This window comes from Elaeis guineensis, chromosome 10, assembly GCF_000442705.2.
Source record: "Elaeis guineensis isolate ETL-2024a chromosome 10, EG11, whole genome shotgun sequence".
In the NCBI taxonomy this organism is placed as follows: Eukaryota; Viridiplantae; Streptophyta; class Magnoliopsida; order Arecales; family Arecaceae; genus Elaeis; species Elaeis guineensis.
The window spans coordinates 17,308,060-17,323,855 of NC_026002.2; the positions used below are offsets into that span (position 1 = coordinate 17,308,060).

At 41.4% G+C, this 15,796-nt stretch overlaps 1 pseudogene; it reads right to left on the reverse strand.

Moving 5' to 3' along the window:
- Positions 1-5,666: 5,666 nt before the first annotated feature.
- Positions 5,667-11,746, reverse strand: LOC105037812 (protein trichome birefringence-like 19; annotated as a pseudogene).
- Between the last annotated feature and the right edge of the window lie 4,050 nt (positions 11,747-15,796).

Consider the following 15,796-nt stretch of genomic DNA (forward strand, 5'->3'; position numbering starts at 1 on the left):
GCAGGTTCGGTCTGCCTAGAACCCTAATCACTGATAACGGACGGCAGTTCGCGGGAGCAAGATTCACCGAATTCTGTGAAGATCTAAACATCTCCCACAACTTCACATCAGTAGCCCACCCTCAGGCAAACGGCGAAGCTGAGGTAACTAACAGAACCCTGTTGCAGGGAATTAAGACAAGGCTTGAAAAAGCAAAAGAAACTTGGGCGGACGAGCTTTATTATGTGCTATGAGCGTATCGAACCATCCAGAGGTTACCTACAGGGGAGACTCCCTTTGCTTTAGCCTTCGGTACGGAAGCCGTCATCCCGATCGAGCTTAAACTCCCGTCGGCACGAGTCGTGACATTCGATGAACCCCAAAATGCACAAAGTCTCAGAGCCAACCTTGACCTGCTAGAAGAAAGGTGGGAGATTGCTCAGGTTCGAATGGCAGCCTACAGACAGAAAGTTGCCAGATATTACAACACCCGGGTCAAGAACAAAGCCTTTAAAGTAGGAGATCTGGTGCTTCGACGAGCTGCTGTCTCGCAACCTCAGGATCAGGGGAAGCTCGCCCCGAACTGGGAGGGACCTTATGAGGTCAAAGAAGTAGTTCGGCCCGAAACTTATTATCTCAAGGAGCTCGGAGGAGCCGACCTACCGCGACCGTGGAGCTCAGAAAACTTACGGATGTACTACCAGTAACTTCGTTTTAGTCGAAAACCGCATACCCATGTGTCTTTAGACAATTCAAGCAAACTGTGTCAAAAATAAAAGGGCAATCTCATAAAGTTGAAGGCCCGATTTCTTTTAGACCGGATGAGGGGAGAGGCCCTACAATGCCTATATGTGCCCCCACAGTCCTGTTAGGGACAGGAGGAGAACCTCGCCCTAACTTGAGCAAAGTCAAAGGCTCGGTTCTTTTAGACCGGATGGGGGGAGAGGCCCTACAACGCCCACATGTGCCCCCACAGCCCTGTTAGGGACAGGAGGAGGACCTCGCCCTAACTTGAGCAAAGTCGAAGGCCCAGTTCTTTTAGACCGGATGGGGGGAGAGGCCTTACAACGCTCTAATGTGCCCCCACAGCCATGTCAGGAACAGGAGGAGAACCTCGTCCTGACATGAGCAAAGTCGAAGATCCGGTTCTTTTAGACCGGATGGGGGAGAGGCCTTACAACACCCTAATGTGCCCCCACAGCCATGTCAGGAACAGGAGGAGAACCCCGTCCTGACATGAGCAAAGTCGAAGGCCCGGTTTTTTTAGACCGGATGGGGGAGAGGCCTTACAGCGCCCTAACGCGCCCCCACAAGCCAGGCTGATAAACAGAGAAAAACCTCATGCCAACTCGAGCAAAATGAAAGGTCCGGACTCCTACGAGAGCCGGGTTCCAACGACAAAGAAGACTTCACCCGGACTCCTACGGGAGCCGGGTTCCAACGACAAAGAAAACTTCATCCGGACTCCTACGGGAGCCGGGTTCCAACGACAAAGAAAACTTCACCCGGACTCCTACGGGAGCCAGGCTCCATCGCCGACATCAGCTACAGGATAACCCCGCCCGGACTCCTACGGGAGCCGGGCTCCGCTGACAACAGCAACTGCCGATAGGCCTTGTCCAGACCCCTACGGGACCCAAATTTTGCCTACGACTTTGATTGCAGGAAGACTTCGCCCTGACCCCTACGAGAGCCAGGCTACTCCAACTTCAGGAGGGCTTCTCCGTTCGGACTCCCAAAGGAGCCGAACTTAGCTCCGACTTCAGCGGAGAAAAAACCCAAGCAAAAAAGGAAAGCAAACAGTGCCCGAAGGCAACGGAAGCTCGAATCTCCAAACTCAAGGCCTGGGAGGGACCTCGGGCCCGAAGGGCTCCAAGCGAACCTGCAACCGTCGATGGAATGACAATCGGGTATCTTCGAACGGCGTAAGAACTGAAAAGTAGCTCGGCAAATGACAACCCCACATGAACAGAAGAGGTCGTCGATGACCTTGGGACGATGCGAAAAAGAAAAGAAGAAGAGGAGAAGTTCGACAGACAACTATTTAATGCGAGATGCAGACGAGGTAACAAAATCTCTTTTTCATTCAACAAGAGTATACGTTACAGGACCCGGTGGGTCAGAAAAAAAGAAGAAGAAGAAAGAAGAAGAAGATACACGTCATCGCAAGCCTCGCAAACACGGTTCGGGAAGGGTGAACCGGAGGCCGCTCCGAGCTGCGAGCTCCTCTTCCCGTCTCTATCCTTCTCAGTTGTGTTCTCCAGTGCGTGTAACAGCTCTCGCCCCATCTCACCTCATTCTGTCTCCGAAGTCCCAACCCTAGCGAGAAAAGGGTGGGATAGATCTCCGGAGGCGGTAGTAGCGAAGACCTGTTTCAAGAAGAACCGGAATCACCTTGGAAGTGGTAGCAACGCCAGAGATGTGCCTCATCTCCGAATGCTCCACGACAGCCGCCACCCAAAATGCTCCGGCAAGGTCGGCATGCGCTACTTCCACCGTCCTCGCAACAAGTTCCACTGCCCCACCGTCGACGCCGACCGCCTTCGGTCCCTCGGCCCCGACGGCGTCAAGGATCCCGTCATGGCTTATGACGGTCGCTCTGCCCTCTTGATCGGTATCACCCCACCTTGCTACTCCAAAATTTATGGACAGAATAACTTCACCGACAACCCCCGTTATTAAACCCCTGTTGTTGAAGAAATTCTTCCCTGAGCCCCCTTTAAAACGATGGAGATTCTCACCGGCCGCCGTTCTCCTCCTCACCTTCCTCCAAGCCCTAGAAATCCCCTCAAGAACAGCCTCCGGGGTAGAGGACATGATGTAGAAACCCTCAGAGAAGAATTGGGGGGCTGAAGAAGGCAAGGACTGGTGCGAGGGAAGCAGCTGAGGAGCAAGACTCTCAAGCGAAAGAAAGGCACCAGGATGAAGCCATGAAGGGATTAAGGGATTAGGGGGTTTAAATAGCCGGCGGATCCTGGCGCAGTTATGGCGGTGGGTGCTCCTGGACCAACTGGTGCATGCCACGTGTCGCGCCTGTCCCCCTCATCGCTATCGAGGGTTGACCGTTCGTAAATTCTTGTGGCACGGTGCTTGGGATCGCGTTCCGACGGGGGTTCCGAAAAGACTCTCCAGGTCACCTTCACCGGGAAGCGGGCTCTGACGTACGCACATTAAGTGCTAAAATATCTGGGGGCGGCGGTACACTGGATTCGAAGGGACAGCTTCGGCTATGTTCATCTCTCTGTACTTCCTTCGCTCGAAATTCGAACTCGAAAGTAGGGGGACTGGTGTTGGGTATAAAATATCCCCAGCCGAAGTCCTCCACAGAATCGATGGCTCCACCAACAAGGCCAACCTCAAAGGGTCTCCGCCCGGACTCCCATGGGATACGGGCTTCATCCTCGACGACCAACAACTTCAGCTACAAGACAGCTCCGCCCAGACTCTTACGGGAGCCGGGCCCCGCCAATGATTCCAACGGCTGCAGACAGACTGCGTCCGGACTCCTACGGGAGCCGGACTCCGCCGACAACTTCAGCAACAAGTGTACTCCACCCGAACTCTTACGGGAGTCGGGCTCCGACCTCAACGTCAACTGCTGGTAAGCCCCGTCCGGACTCCTACGGGAGCCGGACTTCACCTTTAACTTTGATTGCAGGGAGACTTCGCCCGGACTCCTACGGGAGCCGAACTTCGTCCCCGACTCCAACGGCTGCAGACAGACTGCGTCCGGACTCCTACGGGAGCCGAGCTCCACCGACAACTTCAGCAACAAGTGTACTCCGCCCGAACTCTTACGGGAGTCGGGCTCCGACCTCAACGTCAACTGCTGGTAAGCCCCGTCCGGACTCCTACGGGAGCCGGACTTCACCTTTAACTTTGATTGCAGGGAGACTTCGTCCGGACTCCTACGGGAGCCGAACTTCGTCCCCGACTCCAACGGCTGCAGACAGACTACGTCCGAACTCCTACGGGAGCCGAGCTCCGCCGACAACTTCAGTAACAAGTGTACTCCACCCGGACTCTTACGGGAGCCGGACTCCGACCTCAGCGTCAGTTGCTGGTGGGCCTCGTCCGGACTCCGACGGGAGCCGGACTTCGCCTTTAACCTTGATTGCAGGAGAACTTCGCCCGGACTCCTACGGGAGCCGAACTTCGTCCTCGACTCCAAACAGACCTCGTCCGGACTCCTACGGGAGCCGGACTCCGCATTCGATTTTGATTACAGGGGACTCCGTCCGGACTCCTACAGGAGCCGGGCTCCACCCGCAACTTTAGATCCAAGAGGGTTCCTCCCGGATTCCCAAGGAAGCCGGGCTCCACCCACGACCCCAACCGCAAGGAGGACTCCGCCCAGACCTCTATAGAGGCCGGACTCCGATCACTGCCGAGCTGCAACCGGCAGATCCGCGCCTCCAGACAGGTCACAATAACAACCATGATCCTGTTCCTGTAACGGATTCCGCGTGGCTCCATCACTCCCTGCGGCGGACCCACTACTCTCTGACAGGCTGTGACAACGGCCATGATTCTGCTCCGCTCCCTGCGGCAGGAGCTGCGCGACTCCACTACTCTCTGACAGTTAGCGGCAACGGACGCCGCTCCACTACCTGCAACGGGCTCTACGTGGCAGGCCATAGCAATAGCCACGAGTCGCCTCCACTACTCCCTGGCAGCTAGCGGCAACGGACGCCGCTCCACTACCTGCAACGGGCTCCACGTGGCAGGCCATAGCAATAGCCACGAGTCTCCTCCACTACCCTTCGCAATAAATTCTCCTAACCATGGGCGGCTCACTGCCAGACGGTTACGAACGTCACCATCGATCCGTTGCCTCCTCCGCCTATAAAAGGGGGGACCCAGATACGTTATTCTCTAAGCTCATTTCTTATCTCAAAACTCTGCTAAATTCTCCGTTCGAGCACTCCATTCTTGTTGAGGCAGAGAACTGACTTGAGCGTCGGAGGGTCTTGCCGGAGCAACCCCACCTCCGGTTTAGACTTTCTTTGCAGGTCTCGGCGGTGACCGCGGCTTCCCCGATTCCAGCTTCTCCGACGCAAGCAGATTTTTGCACCAACATAAACATATAGTAATTTTTATCTTAATTAAAATCCTTTTACATGAAGGGTAGAATTGGAACCGGTCCGATTGGGACCCATCATTTTGCGGAGATGGCAAATCATTTGCCAAGTTCGTATGATACGTCCATTGTAATAATGCAAATTTAGCTATGAGACTAATTGTTTCTATCAGTAGATGCTTCTATCTCTCTGTTTTGTTCTTTCTTTCTTTTTTTTTTCCTTTTTTTTTTTTTTTTAAAGGGAGAGAATCATGAGAGGTGCACTAGATAAGATAACGGTTCCTTTTACTAAGGTGGAGTATAAAGCCATCCATATCTTGTATCACATAGGTCCCACTTCCATTGTTACCTAATCCCACCATATCCAATCCTCCTTCAACCTCCCATTAATTTATACATGCACCTCTTCTAATGAAAGATCATCCTGCCTTAGATCTTGCTGCAAATTTACTTTTATTTCAAGAATGAAGCTTCTGCAGTGCAGCACAGCTGACTTGCAGGTCAATCACAATAACTTAAACACAAACCATGCATGTATACAAAACAATAATTAAAAGTATTATACAATTAATAATTCATCCCTGTTCTATCTAAATTTATCTGATCCTCATCCTCCGCTCGCTCTGATTAAGCCGGTCTGAGGACGATCTCCGCTGTCTATCTTCAACATATAAAGCATGATTTCAATCGGCCCAGGCAAACACCAATGGACGCAGTCATTGTACAATGTAAGGTTAGCATTTGGCAGATGGCCATAACAACTAGGATGCCCATCTGGCCTCAGCAACATGACTTTAGTAGTATCCAACAACCTAAACTTGAGACCCTTCTCTCCGCCCTCCCTCTCAGCTGCTTTGAACTCCTCCACTTGTGTCAAATAAAACCGAAGATTGTACCCCTCCAGCCTTATCTCATTGCTTCTAAAAGCCTTCTTCGGATGCAGTCCCCTCCGTTGTTCCACTCACCATTCTCAAAGTGGGCTGGAGCAAAAGTTCTAAGAAATGTCGTATCTCTATAGCCTTTCAGATTGAGCAACGCTTCAAATGTGGTTCTGAAGGCCGTTCGATAGCCATGATACTTGGTGAGATCAGTGATGTTCTCATTTTTACAGTGGAAGCACCCTATAAGGTGGTGGTTGTTCTCGTGGCACATGGCGGGCCGAAAGAACCAGTGTCCGCCGGACACGTTAACGTTGTCGAACTTCTCGATCTTGGTCGTCCAATTTGTATCAGGTTCATCTAAGTAGAGGATGCAGAGGCCAATGAGCGGTGGGCCATTGGGATCAGCATCATGAGAATTCACGAGATGAGAAATTCTTTGTGCACCACGCGCGGTGCAGGATGATTGGCTCACGCGTAGAGTCGGACAGCAGCACGAAAAAAAAAAATTATTTTTGCACGGCCCGTGCGTGAGCCACTCACCACGTGCGGTGCCCGAACACGAGGTGCACAAAGAATTTCTCGAGATATGGCGACCAGATGTGGGCTAGGGTGACGTTGTGGGTGGGGCAGAAATAGCGTCGGGACTGATAATCCCATGTAGTAGGTGAGACATCCACCAAATATGTTACCTGGAAATAGTGGATGAAAGAGGAAGTTACAATCTTACACATTAATTCATGTAATTAATTCAAAATTTTGGTTCCAAACTAGTTGGATATCCTTAAATACCATGGTTCTCCAGGTTACAATATTCATTTATTTTGCATTAAAAAATTCCGAGAAAATTTTCAAAAACATATATACATGTGTTGATATATTATTGGTGATCTGCATGAATCTTGAGGGACGCAAAGCAAATTGCTGGTGGATCCACATATGGTCCCGACCTTGAAATCTATTTGAACCAAGCTTGAAATAGACCATTTGGATAATTTGGGTACACATGGATGGCGTTGGTTCAATGACCATCAGTTGAGGTGATTTGGATTCAAAACTAAGAAAAAGTGTTTTGTACTTAATCCAATAATTAAGTGTTACCATGGATTTTTGTGATAATAAATTATGGATTTTTTGTATACATATCCTCTCAAATGTTATAATTTATGTGAATACCTTCCTAAAATTTATATTTACATATATACCCTCATAAAACACTTATTTTATATATATGTCCTTTTTTTTGCATATGTATCCATATTATCTAACATCATTAAGAAATTAACAGCTTAAAATTGAAATAACTAAAATATCCTAAATGGATATAATGCAAAAAGAAATATTGATAAGGATATACATGCAAATAGTAATATTTGCAAGGATATTCATGCTATTTAATATATTTATGAGAATATACTCATAAAAAATTTTTAATTTTATTTTTATCTATTTCAACTTATTTAAACATTTAGAACAATTTAGTGCTTGCTCATTAATATTTTCATACAAAAATGTTGCTCAGAAAAAGATCAATTCGATGATTAGATAATAAAAATAGTTTTGATATTAGAAAGAAGGGAAGTTCAACTGTTCGGATAAGTTTCTAGCGAGACCTATTAACTTATTATCCATTTTTTAAGTAAAAACATAGTTATATCATTTTTTTTTAATTTCAATTTGAATCAACATAATTTTAGCTAATGACATCAGCTAAATTGCTTTGTCAAAGATATTCATGCAAAAATAATATTTTATAAGGGTATGCATTTAAATATCAATTTTGAAAGGATATTTATATAAATCTAATATTTAGGAGGTATTCACATAAAAGATTTAAAGAGTTTTTTTACATATATACCATCATAACCATATGAGATTACATGAATATCCATCAATTATTATTTACATATATACCCATATAAATACTTCTTTTTATATGTGTTATCATTAAAGGTATTTTAGTCATTTCAATTTTAAAGTACCAATTTCTTAATGACATTAGATGGTTTGAATACATGGATCCCAAAAAAAAAAAAAATAGAAGGACATGCACACAAAATAAGTATTTATAAGTACCCATATACAAATATCAATTTTAGAAGAATATTCATATAAATTCTAATGTTTAGAGGGTACGGACGTTAAAGACCCATAAATTATTTATATTTCAACCTAGTTGAGTTTATATTGTGCACTCTAGCCTAATGAAGTTTCTCGGATCCGGTCTAAGTGGGCTTTGAGTTTAGGTTTCGAAATCTAGTTCATTCATTTTGGTGAGTCGAGTAAGACGGGGTTTGATTTCTCATTATATTTGGTCACATCTAGGTTTTAGACATCCAAACTACATTATTATTATTATTATTATTATTTTGTTTTAGACCCAAATTTGCTAGACTTTGATTCAACTTTTTGTTATTCATTTGGGATCCAAACCACAATCTATGGATCCGGAATCAGCTCTATTTAGATCAAGTTCCACTCTTACTGGGACTATCATTTAAAATGTCGAATATATGATGGTAACAATTGCTAATGACATACACCCAGAGAATCTTACATCAAAAAGAACAAACACCTAGAGAACCAGTACTGGATTCTAAAACGAAACCTGGAAAGGTGCACTCCCTTGACTAAAGCCATGTTTGCATGTCACAATTATGTGAGAGTATTAGATTTCCCTTATCTTGCATTATCATGATGTTGGTTAAAATGTCTGGTTTAAGCGATTCCTAGCCATCATTTTTAAAATTCCAATGGCTAGCTCTCTATAGGGCTCCACATGAAAGAAATATGTGGAAATGGAATCGTACATTTTTGAAAGGGGCCACCTAGCCGTCCAACTCTATTAGCTGTGGATTAACCTGTATTTTGATCCATGATTCTTTAATAAGGCCACCAAATTTGGTAGCACACTATCATACTTGATGTGATTATCTGTGATAGAAGCGCATGACCTTAGGTATGGAATGGTTGGATAAGTATGTCAGAGAAGAGCTCTGCCATTGGTAGTAGCATGCAATTGACGGATACTATTGTTGTATAACTAAAAGATAGATGGAATGGCTACCACACAATTAGACGGAAGCCAAAGCTGGAAGTCCAAATTTTTAAACATTGGCATTGTAACACGAAAGATCAACCAAACCCACCAGATGCCCTAATGTTTGACAAATGTATCCCAAGAGACATGACCAAGACCGTGATTGCAGCTGGTCCAAGTCAACGCACTATTTGCATCTTTCACTAGATAAGGAGAAATTGTTTCAAGAAAACAACAAATACTAGATACCATATAATAAACCATTGAAATCCTCAAAGCATGACCTCTTGGAATATATATATATTATATATATATATTTGTATGTACGAACAACATTTATTTGGTTTAAACACTTACAACTATTGTTAAATTACGCTTTAGAAAGGTTGTTCATTGCATGAACATTTAATATGGAAATTCGTTTGGATACTTCTGATGTTGCACTTTATGGACAATAATTTGGATAATGAATAATGATGACAGCGGCTTGTGTTAATAATATTGTGAATGTTATGTATATGAATCATGAATGACTAAAAATTCAGTTGGACACGTAACTTTTCATCTTGATCAGGATGAAACGTAAAGAAACTCCACAGCCATGTTTGGATCAATGTCGAACCTCATTGACTTACCTCAGGAACTCGGCAAATCCTTTGGGATTCTTTGCTTGCTAAATGACCACTTAGAAAGTTTTCCACGCATGTAGTGCATCACAATATTTGACAAATAATTATGACTAAATGTAGAGGTGGTCGTCGGGCTCGGCCGCCCTAGGCTGCCCATGGGCCAGCTCAACCTGACACAAACTGAACCGTGCCTGACATGGCCCATCAAGTATTGTAGTGGGCTGTGCTAAGGCATGGCCGAATACTAAGGATCGGGCTAAGCTGGGGGTTTGGTGGCCCGCGGCCTAACTTGGCACGATCCTTTAGGGTTTGGGCTGGCACGGCTCATCGTGTCAGGCACGACACGCACGTGCCAGGCCCGATATGACCAGCGTGCCAGCTAAGCACGACCCATTTGGTATGGGTTTTTTAAAATTTTTATTTTAAAAAATAATTTTTATAAAATAAAACAGGTTGGGATCTGGAGGATAAAAAAAAAAAAAAAAGATATTATTTTTTTGTAAAATAAAAACCATCTTGTATGGATATTTTTGTGCATATATTTTATGCACATAAAGTTGATATTAATCTATAATATTATAATTGACTGCAGCCATGAGCTATTGTCAAATCTCTAATGAGCAAACAAAGAATGTCACTTTTCTTCTCTCCATATATATATCTCTCCATGTGGACCTCAACACCACCGCCTCAGAAAATATTCCCCAATCCTATTCCACTCCTAGCCACCATGGTCTTCCCCTCAAACTACCACCTACCAATTGCTCCCACCCTCAAAATCCTGCTAGGGTTTCTCCCCATCCTCTCCTTCTCCTTAGCCTTCGTCGAGACTAATCTCTCTAATGCTCCCAATGCCTACGATCTCCTCGAGAGCTTCGATTTCTTCAAAAAAATTCTCCCACAAAGAGTACAGCGAAGAAAGTAGAGCCGACAAAATAGAGTCGGAAGAGCTACCTCTTGAACTCCGACCTCTAAAAGGAGAACGCTTTCTCTCTTGTATAACTCTTAAATTGCTAAACTATATATAATTGCTACTTGCTAAATATTGAATGAAAGATAGCTGCTACAAGAGAGAATAAATAGGAGTAGAGAATTAAAGAGAAAAAGATTGGTTTGATGAATTAGTATGGTGAAAATGAAAGAAAAAGACCCATTTATAGAAACTCAAAAATTTTATTTTTCCAAAATACCCTTCAATCTAGTCATTTTTTGGTTGTTTGAGCGATCAAAATGGTCATTTTTCAAATATAATCATTATAACCTAAAAAAATAAAAAAAAAAGTTTTAGTTATTACAGGTGGGCCTGGCCCATAATAGCCTGAAATGGGCCATACTTGACATGACCCGTTTGGGTTGATTTTTTTTAAAAAAAATAAAAGGTCGGCCATCAGGCTCGTGTGCCGCCCATCAGTCTATGGGCCTGACAGGGCACAGCCCGCTAGGCCTGAGCCTAGGCCGTGCCAGGCTAGAGTCCGATGTAATCTGACCATACCTGGCATGATCTATTTACAGAGCGGCCGTGCCAAGCACGCCCAATGTCCAAGTCGAATCAATGGATGTGAAAAATTGAACGGGCAAAAGAAAATTGTAGTGGCTTACCTTAGACAGAAGACACACCAAGGACTGCATCTGGTTTCTTCCAACGGAGTCTCCAACAAAGGCCAAGGACTTTTCCTCTAACAAGCTCTAAGAACTGAGCCGGGTTGAAAATGGGTAGCTCACAGTCATTAGGTTTCCATCTCCACTTCATGAAGTCAGTGTCAGTCCTTCCATACTTCATACAGTTTTGGTGCTCTTGGATCGCCAAACACGTCGCATTCGTATAGTATGGTGCTTTAGGATTTGGAACCCATTCCCCATTAAAGATGTCACATTTCTTAGCTAGCCCTACACTGTTTATCGGATCATCAATGTCTTCATGGGAAGGAGAAGAGGACGGAGAGGCAAAACTCTTCCACAAAAATGATGAGCCTAGTAAAGGGTACAAATAGAGAGGACCGATGATGAGGAGGACTAGTGTCAGTGTTGGAAAAAGAACTATTTTTAGGGTGTTTTGAGGATTTATTTTCCTCCAGGATGGAAGCTCGGATGCATAAGTCTTCATTGGATTGGAATAGGATGATGAGAAGAAGACGTGCATGAAATGGAAAACGAAGAAGCGCTAGTGGTTGCACTTATAGAAGATGTTGTTTTGGAAGAAATTAGAAAATTCAAAAATTTCTCCACCAACTAATTTTGAATTTTGAATTTATTTAATCCCATATTGGATAGTGGAAAATTTGAAGTGTTTATAATGAAAATTCTTCTCTTGTATTTAGTCAACAATTTAAAAGTTTTGAGCTATACTATGCACGTACGGTCCAACTTGGCTGGCATGTGTGTAACCGCCATATTTTTTTTTAAATAACTCAGACAGTTTGGTTACCAAAAAGGATAAAAAAAAGAGCAACTTGAGATCTGCGACAACCCATTTATAATATATTTGGAAATTCTTACCTAATATGTAATTTTTCTTGGGCAAAAGAGCCATAACTGATTCTTAAGTTCCATAAGTTATACAGGTTAAGTTTGGTTGAAGTTGGGTTAACAGATCAATGCCGCATTGATGCCTCCACACGTGTGAATAATAATATTTTTTGAAATTGAGAATTAATCAAGGCTGATAAATAACTTAGAAATTTTGACTACCAAAAACAAAAAAAAAGGAAGCCAGAAAGTTGAGATCTGCGACAACCCTTTTATAATAGGGAAATCCTTACCTAATATATATTTTTTCCTGGGCAAGGGAGCCGTACCTGATGCTTCAACTCCGCCAGATAAACAAGTTAAGTTTAGTTGTGTTTGAGACAATGAAGTTGGGTTAACCTTTCCTTGAGAGAAAAAAAAAAAAAAGAAAGAAAGGTTGGGTTAACCTGAAAATCATGAAGTTAAGTATTTACAAAGGAAGGTTAACCTATAATATGGTTAACAGAACCACAGGCAAATAATTCACTATTTTCACATTACATTGAAATGTTGTTCCTTGTAATCAATAAGTTCATGATGAAAAATCACCTGACTATTTGAGGAGTCATTGTTGTTTCAAATGATATGTTGTTATAATAAGATGAACTATTCTTAATTTTCTTGAGAAAAAATGATATCTAGTCTTCACAATTTTAAAATTAATATTATGATAATGATATTCACATTATTTATTATATGACATACACTGATAAAAAATTTAAAAATAAAAAAATTATATAGCAGTCTTTAATCTGCATATTATATGAATATAAAATAGGATATTTTTTATTGTACTAGCTTGCTAAACTATATGATAAAGCATTCAAATTAAGAATCCACCTTATTAATCATGTTCTACAGGAACTTGTGTGTGTGTGTGTGTGTGTAATCAACAGATTTTAATACTTGGATTGTTGCAAAAGCAATCTCATACCATTTAAATACATGATTTTTATTTCTAGGTATTCAGCAGAATAGATCATGATCAATAGTATGGATCTTCAATTTTTCATATCTCATTACTGATTTTGGAGTTGAAAGTGGTTAATATATATCTTCTTATCTCGAGAGAAATATAGTCCATCTAAGTTGTGATTTTATTCATACTTAATTAGATAAGCAAATATGAGCCAAGGTATATTTATGTTCATTTTTGTTTCTATTTTGTAAAAGAAGAGAAGCAGGAAACTAGAACTTTTAGCTTCTCTCCTCCTTTTTTTTTTTTTCTTTTTTTTTTTTTTTATCAAAAGAGAAGCAGTGAACTATCATCTAGCTTTTACTCAGATAGATATATAAAAGGGAAAGGCATATAAGATCAGAGCAAAGAAAGAGTATTAAGAAGGATATGCTTCTCCAAGCTAAAGTATCAAGTTATAGTAACAATCAAAATAATAAGGATATGCTCGTCTATAAAAGACAAGTGAATGCAATAAACCAGAGTTGCAGCTGAACATTCTTCTCGCTCATCTTTTATCCCTAATTTTCAGCACTATCAAGAATGGGGCTACAAGGAGGTCATGAGTTAGTAGATTCATTGGATTCTGAGAAGTTTGGAAGTAATTTCTACAGTTTAATCCATAGCTTCTCTTTTTTTTTTTTTTCTTTTGATTTTTTTTTCTTGGACAGACACATTCTGTGCTGTTATAAATAGTTATTTTTCTAGAAGTATATTTTCATAATTGCTAATATATTTTTTAGAGCATACCAAGATTACGGTTAAACTGGACAAGACAAATCTATCAATCCATCAAATAAAAAGGTAATCCTGTTGAACCATTTCTACCAAAACTTATCATGCACGCACAGATCTGCTAACTTCTTTTTCTAATTTGTGTGTCAGCGAGTCATGTGAGGATTAGTTGAATCCAGCTCACATGAAGGGAAGTTGTAGAGGGCAAGCTATGCCCGCTGTGTGGTCCACCACCTCCTAACGGGCAAAACAATTTGAAATAGAAAGATGCCTTGGGTTGCCTATAGGCACATGAAAAACTTATGAAGTGCATTATTACTAACTTGGCGACTCTATAATCCATTGACGCACCATGTTCGACAACACATCTATGAGTTGTAGTAATTTCCTCTTTCTGCATCACAAGAAAGTTGTTTTTTCACATTTGGGACTCATTTGTTTCGTGGGAAGTGGAGGAGGGAAAGTATGTTCAAAGGGAAATGAAAAAAACTCACTCTTATTTGGTTGGAGTTTTTAAATGAGAAAGATTAGAAAAACATATCCTCGTGAAAATATAATTCTCATATTTCATAAAAAAAATCATGTCCTACATGATTTTTGGAATCCCATGGGATGGAAATTAGAATCTCTTTTTTCTTTGAAAATATCCTTTTAAGCCACCACAAGATCTATATCTGGAATGAAAATTCTCTCCATCGTAATGCCTCAAACCTTCTTCCATCACAATCTGTGGCCAAAGATATCTTTAACCATTATAAATTTTTATCTATAAATAATGATAATGTATAGAATAGAATAAGATTTTTTCTTGTATTAAGGACATAATAGATATTTTATATAGTTTTTCTAAAAAAATGGATGCTATTTTTTTATGATTAACTAAATATACAAAAGTCACTTTTCCAAAGTGAGTATTCATAAAAATTAGCTTCCTAAAAATAACATTTCAGGAAAAAAATTTCTCCGTGCCAACCAAATAGTCCTTTGTATTTTGATTGTTTTGATTGTGTTTGAGATAGTCTAGACTGTCGTCTTAACCCAACATGATTAATCTATGAATCAACTTTATATAGTTAGACTTGATTCAACACCATCAAAATGATGCTAACATGGTCATTAAAATTAATAAATAATAAATCATTATCCAATACTTTGTTGGATGGTATGTCTGTATCACTTGGTCAGTAGGGCAAGAATTAATTTAGTTGTGATGAGAGTAAAGCTACGTGGAGATTAGAAAAGATGAGAATCAGCCCCTCTTTTAATTTGAATATAAAATATAGTAATAAATAATTTATTTTGCATTTTTTAAACATGTTGCCGTATATAAGTTGTAGTAAGTCCCTGTTTCTACATTACAAGGAAGTTGTTTTTTCGCATAACAGAAGTTACATAGTATTAGTTTTCAAAATATATTAACTATTTCATATTTTGATTGTTTTCATTGTGTTTGAGATAGACCAGACTGTTCTCTTTACATGGCGTATGATTAACCTATCAATCCACTTGAGACAGTCAGACTTGATCCAACACCATTAACATGGTGCAAACATGGTCATTAAAATGATAAACAACAAATCAATATCCAACACTTTCTTGGATGGTATGTCTTTATCACTTGGTCAATAGGGCAAGGATTTGGTTGTGATTAGAGTAAAGATATGTGGAGATCTTAGAAAATACGATAATTAACCCTTTTATTATGGTAATAAATCATTTATTTCTCATTTTTTAAACATGTTGCTGTACATAATGTTAATTTTATGATGATTATCTTAAGATATTATTACATGCACGCATGATTAAATATGTTGGTATCCAGTCATTTTCAAAATGATCGTTATTGTGGTGATTAAACTATAATACAACTAGTCGTTCCAATTCTATCGGATGTCTCCGAAGAGACCATAATACAACCAGTCAAGTTTTAAGTGCATATAACTGAAAATATTTACGTGACCCATAAACTTTTACTTGCTCCCTGTCGGGCCCTAC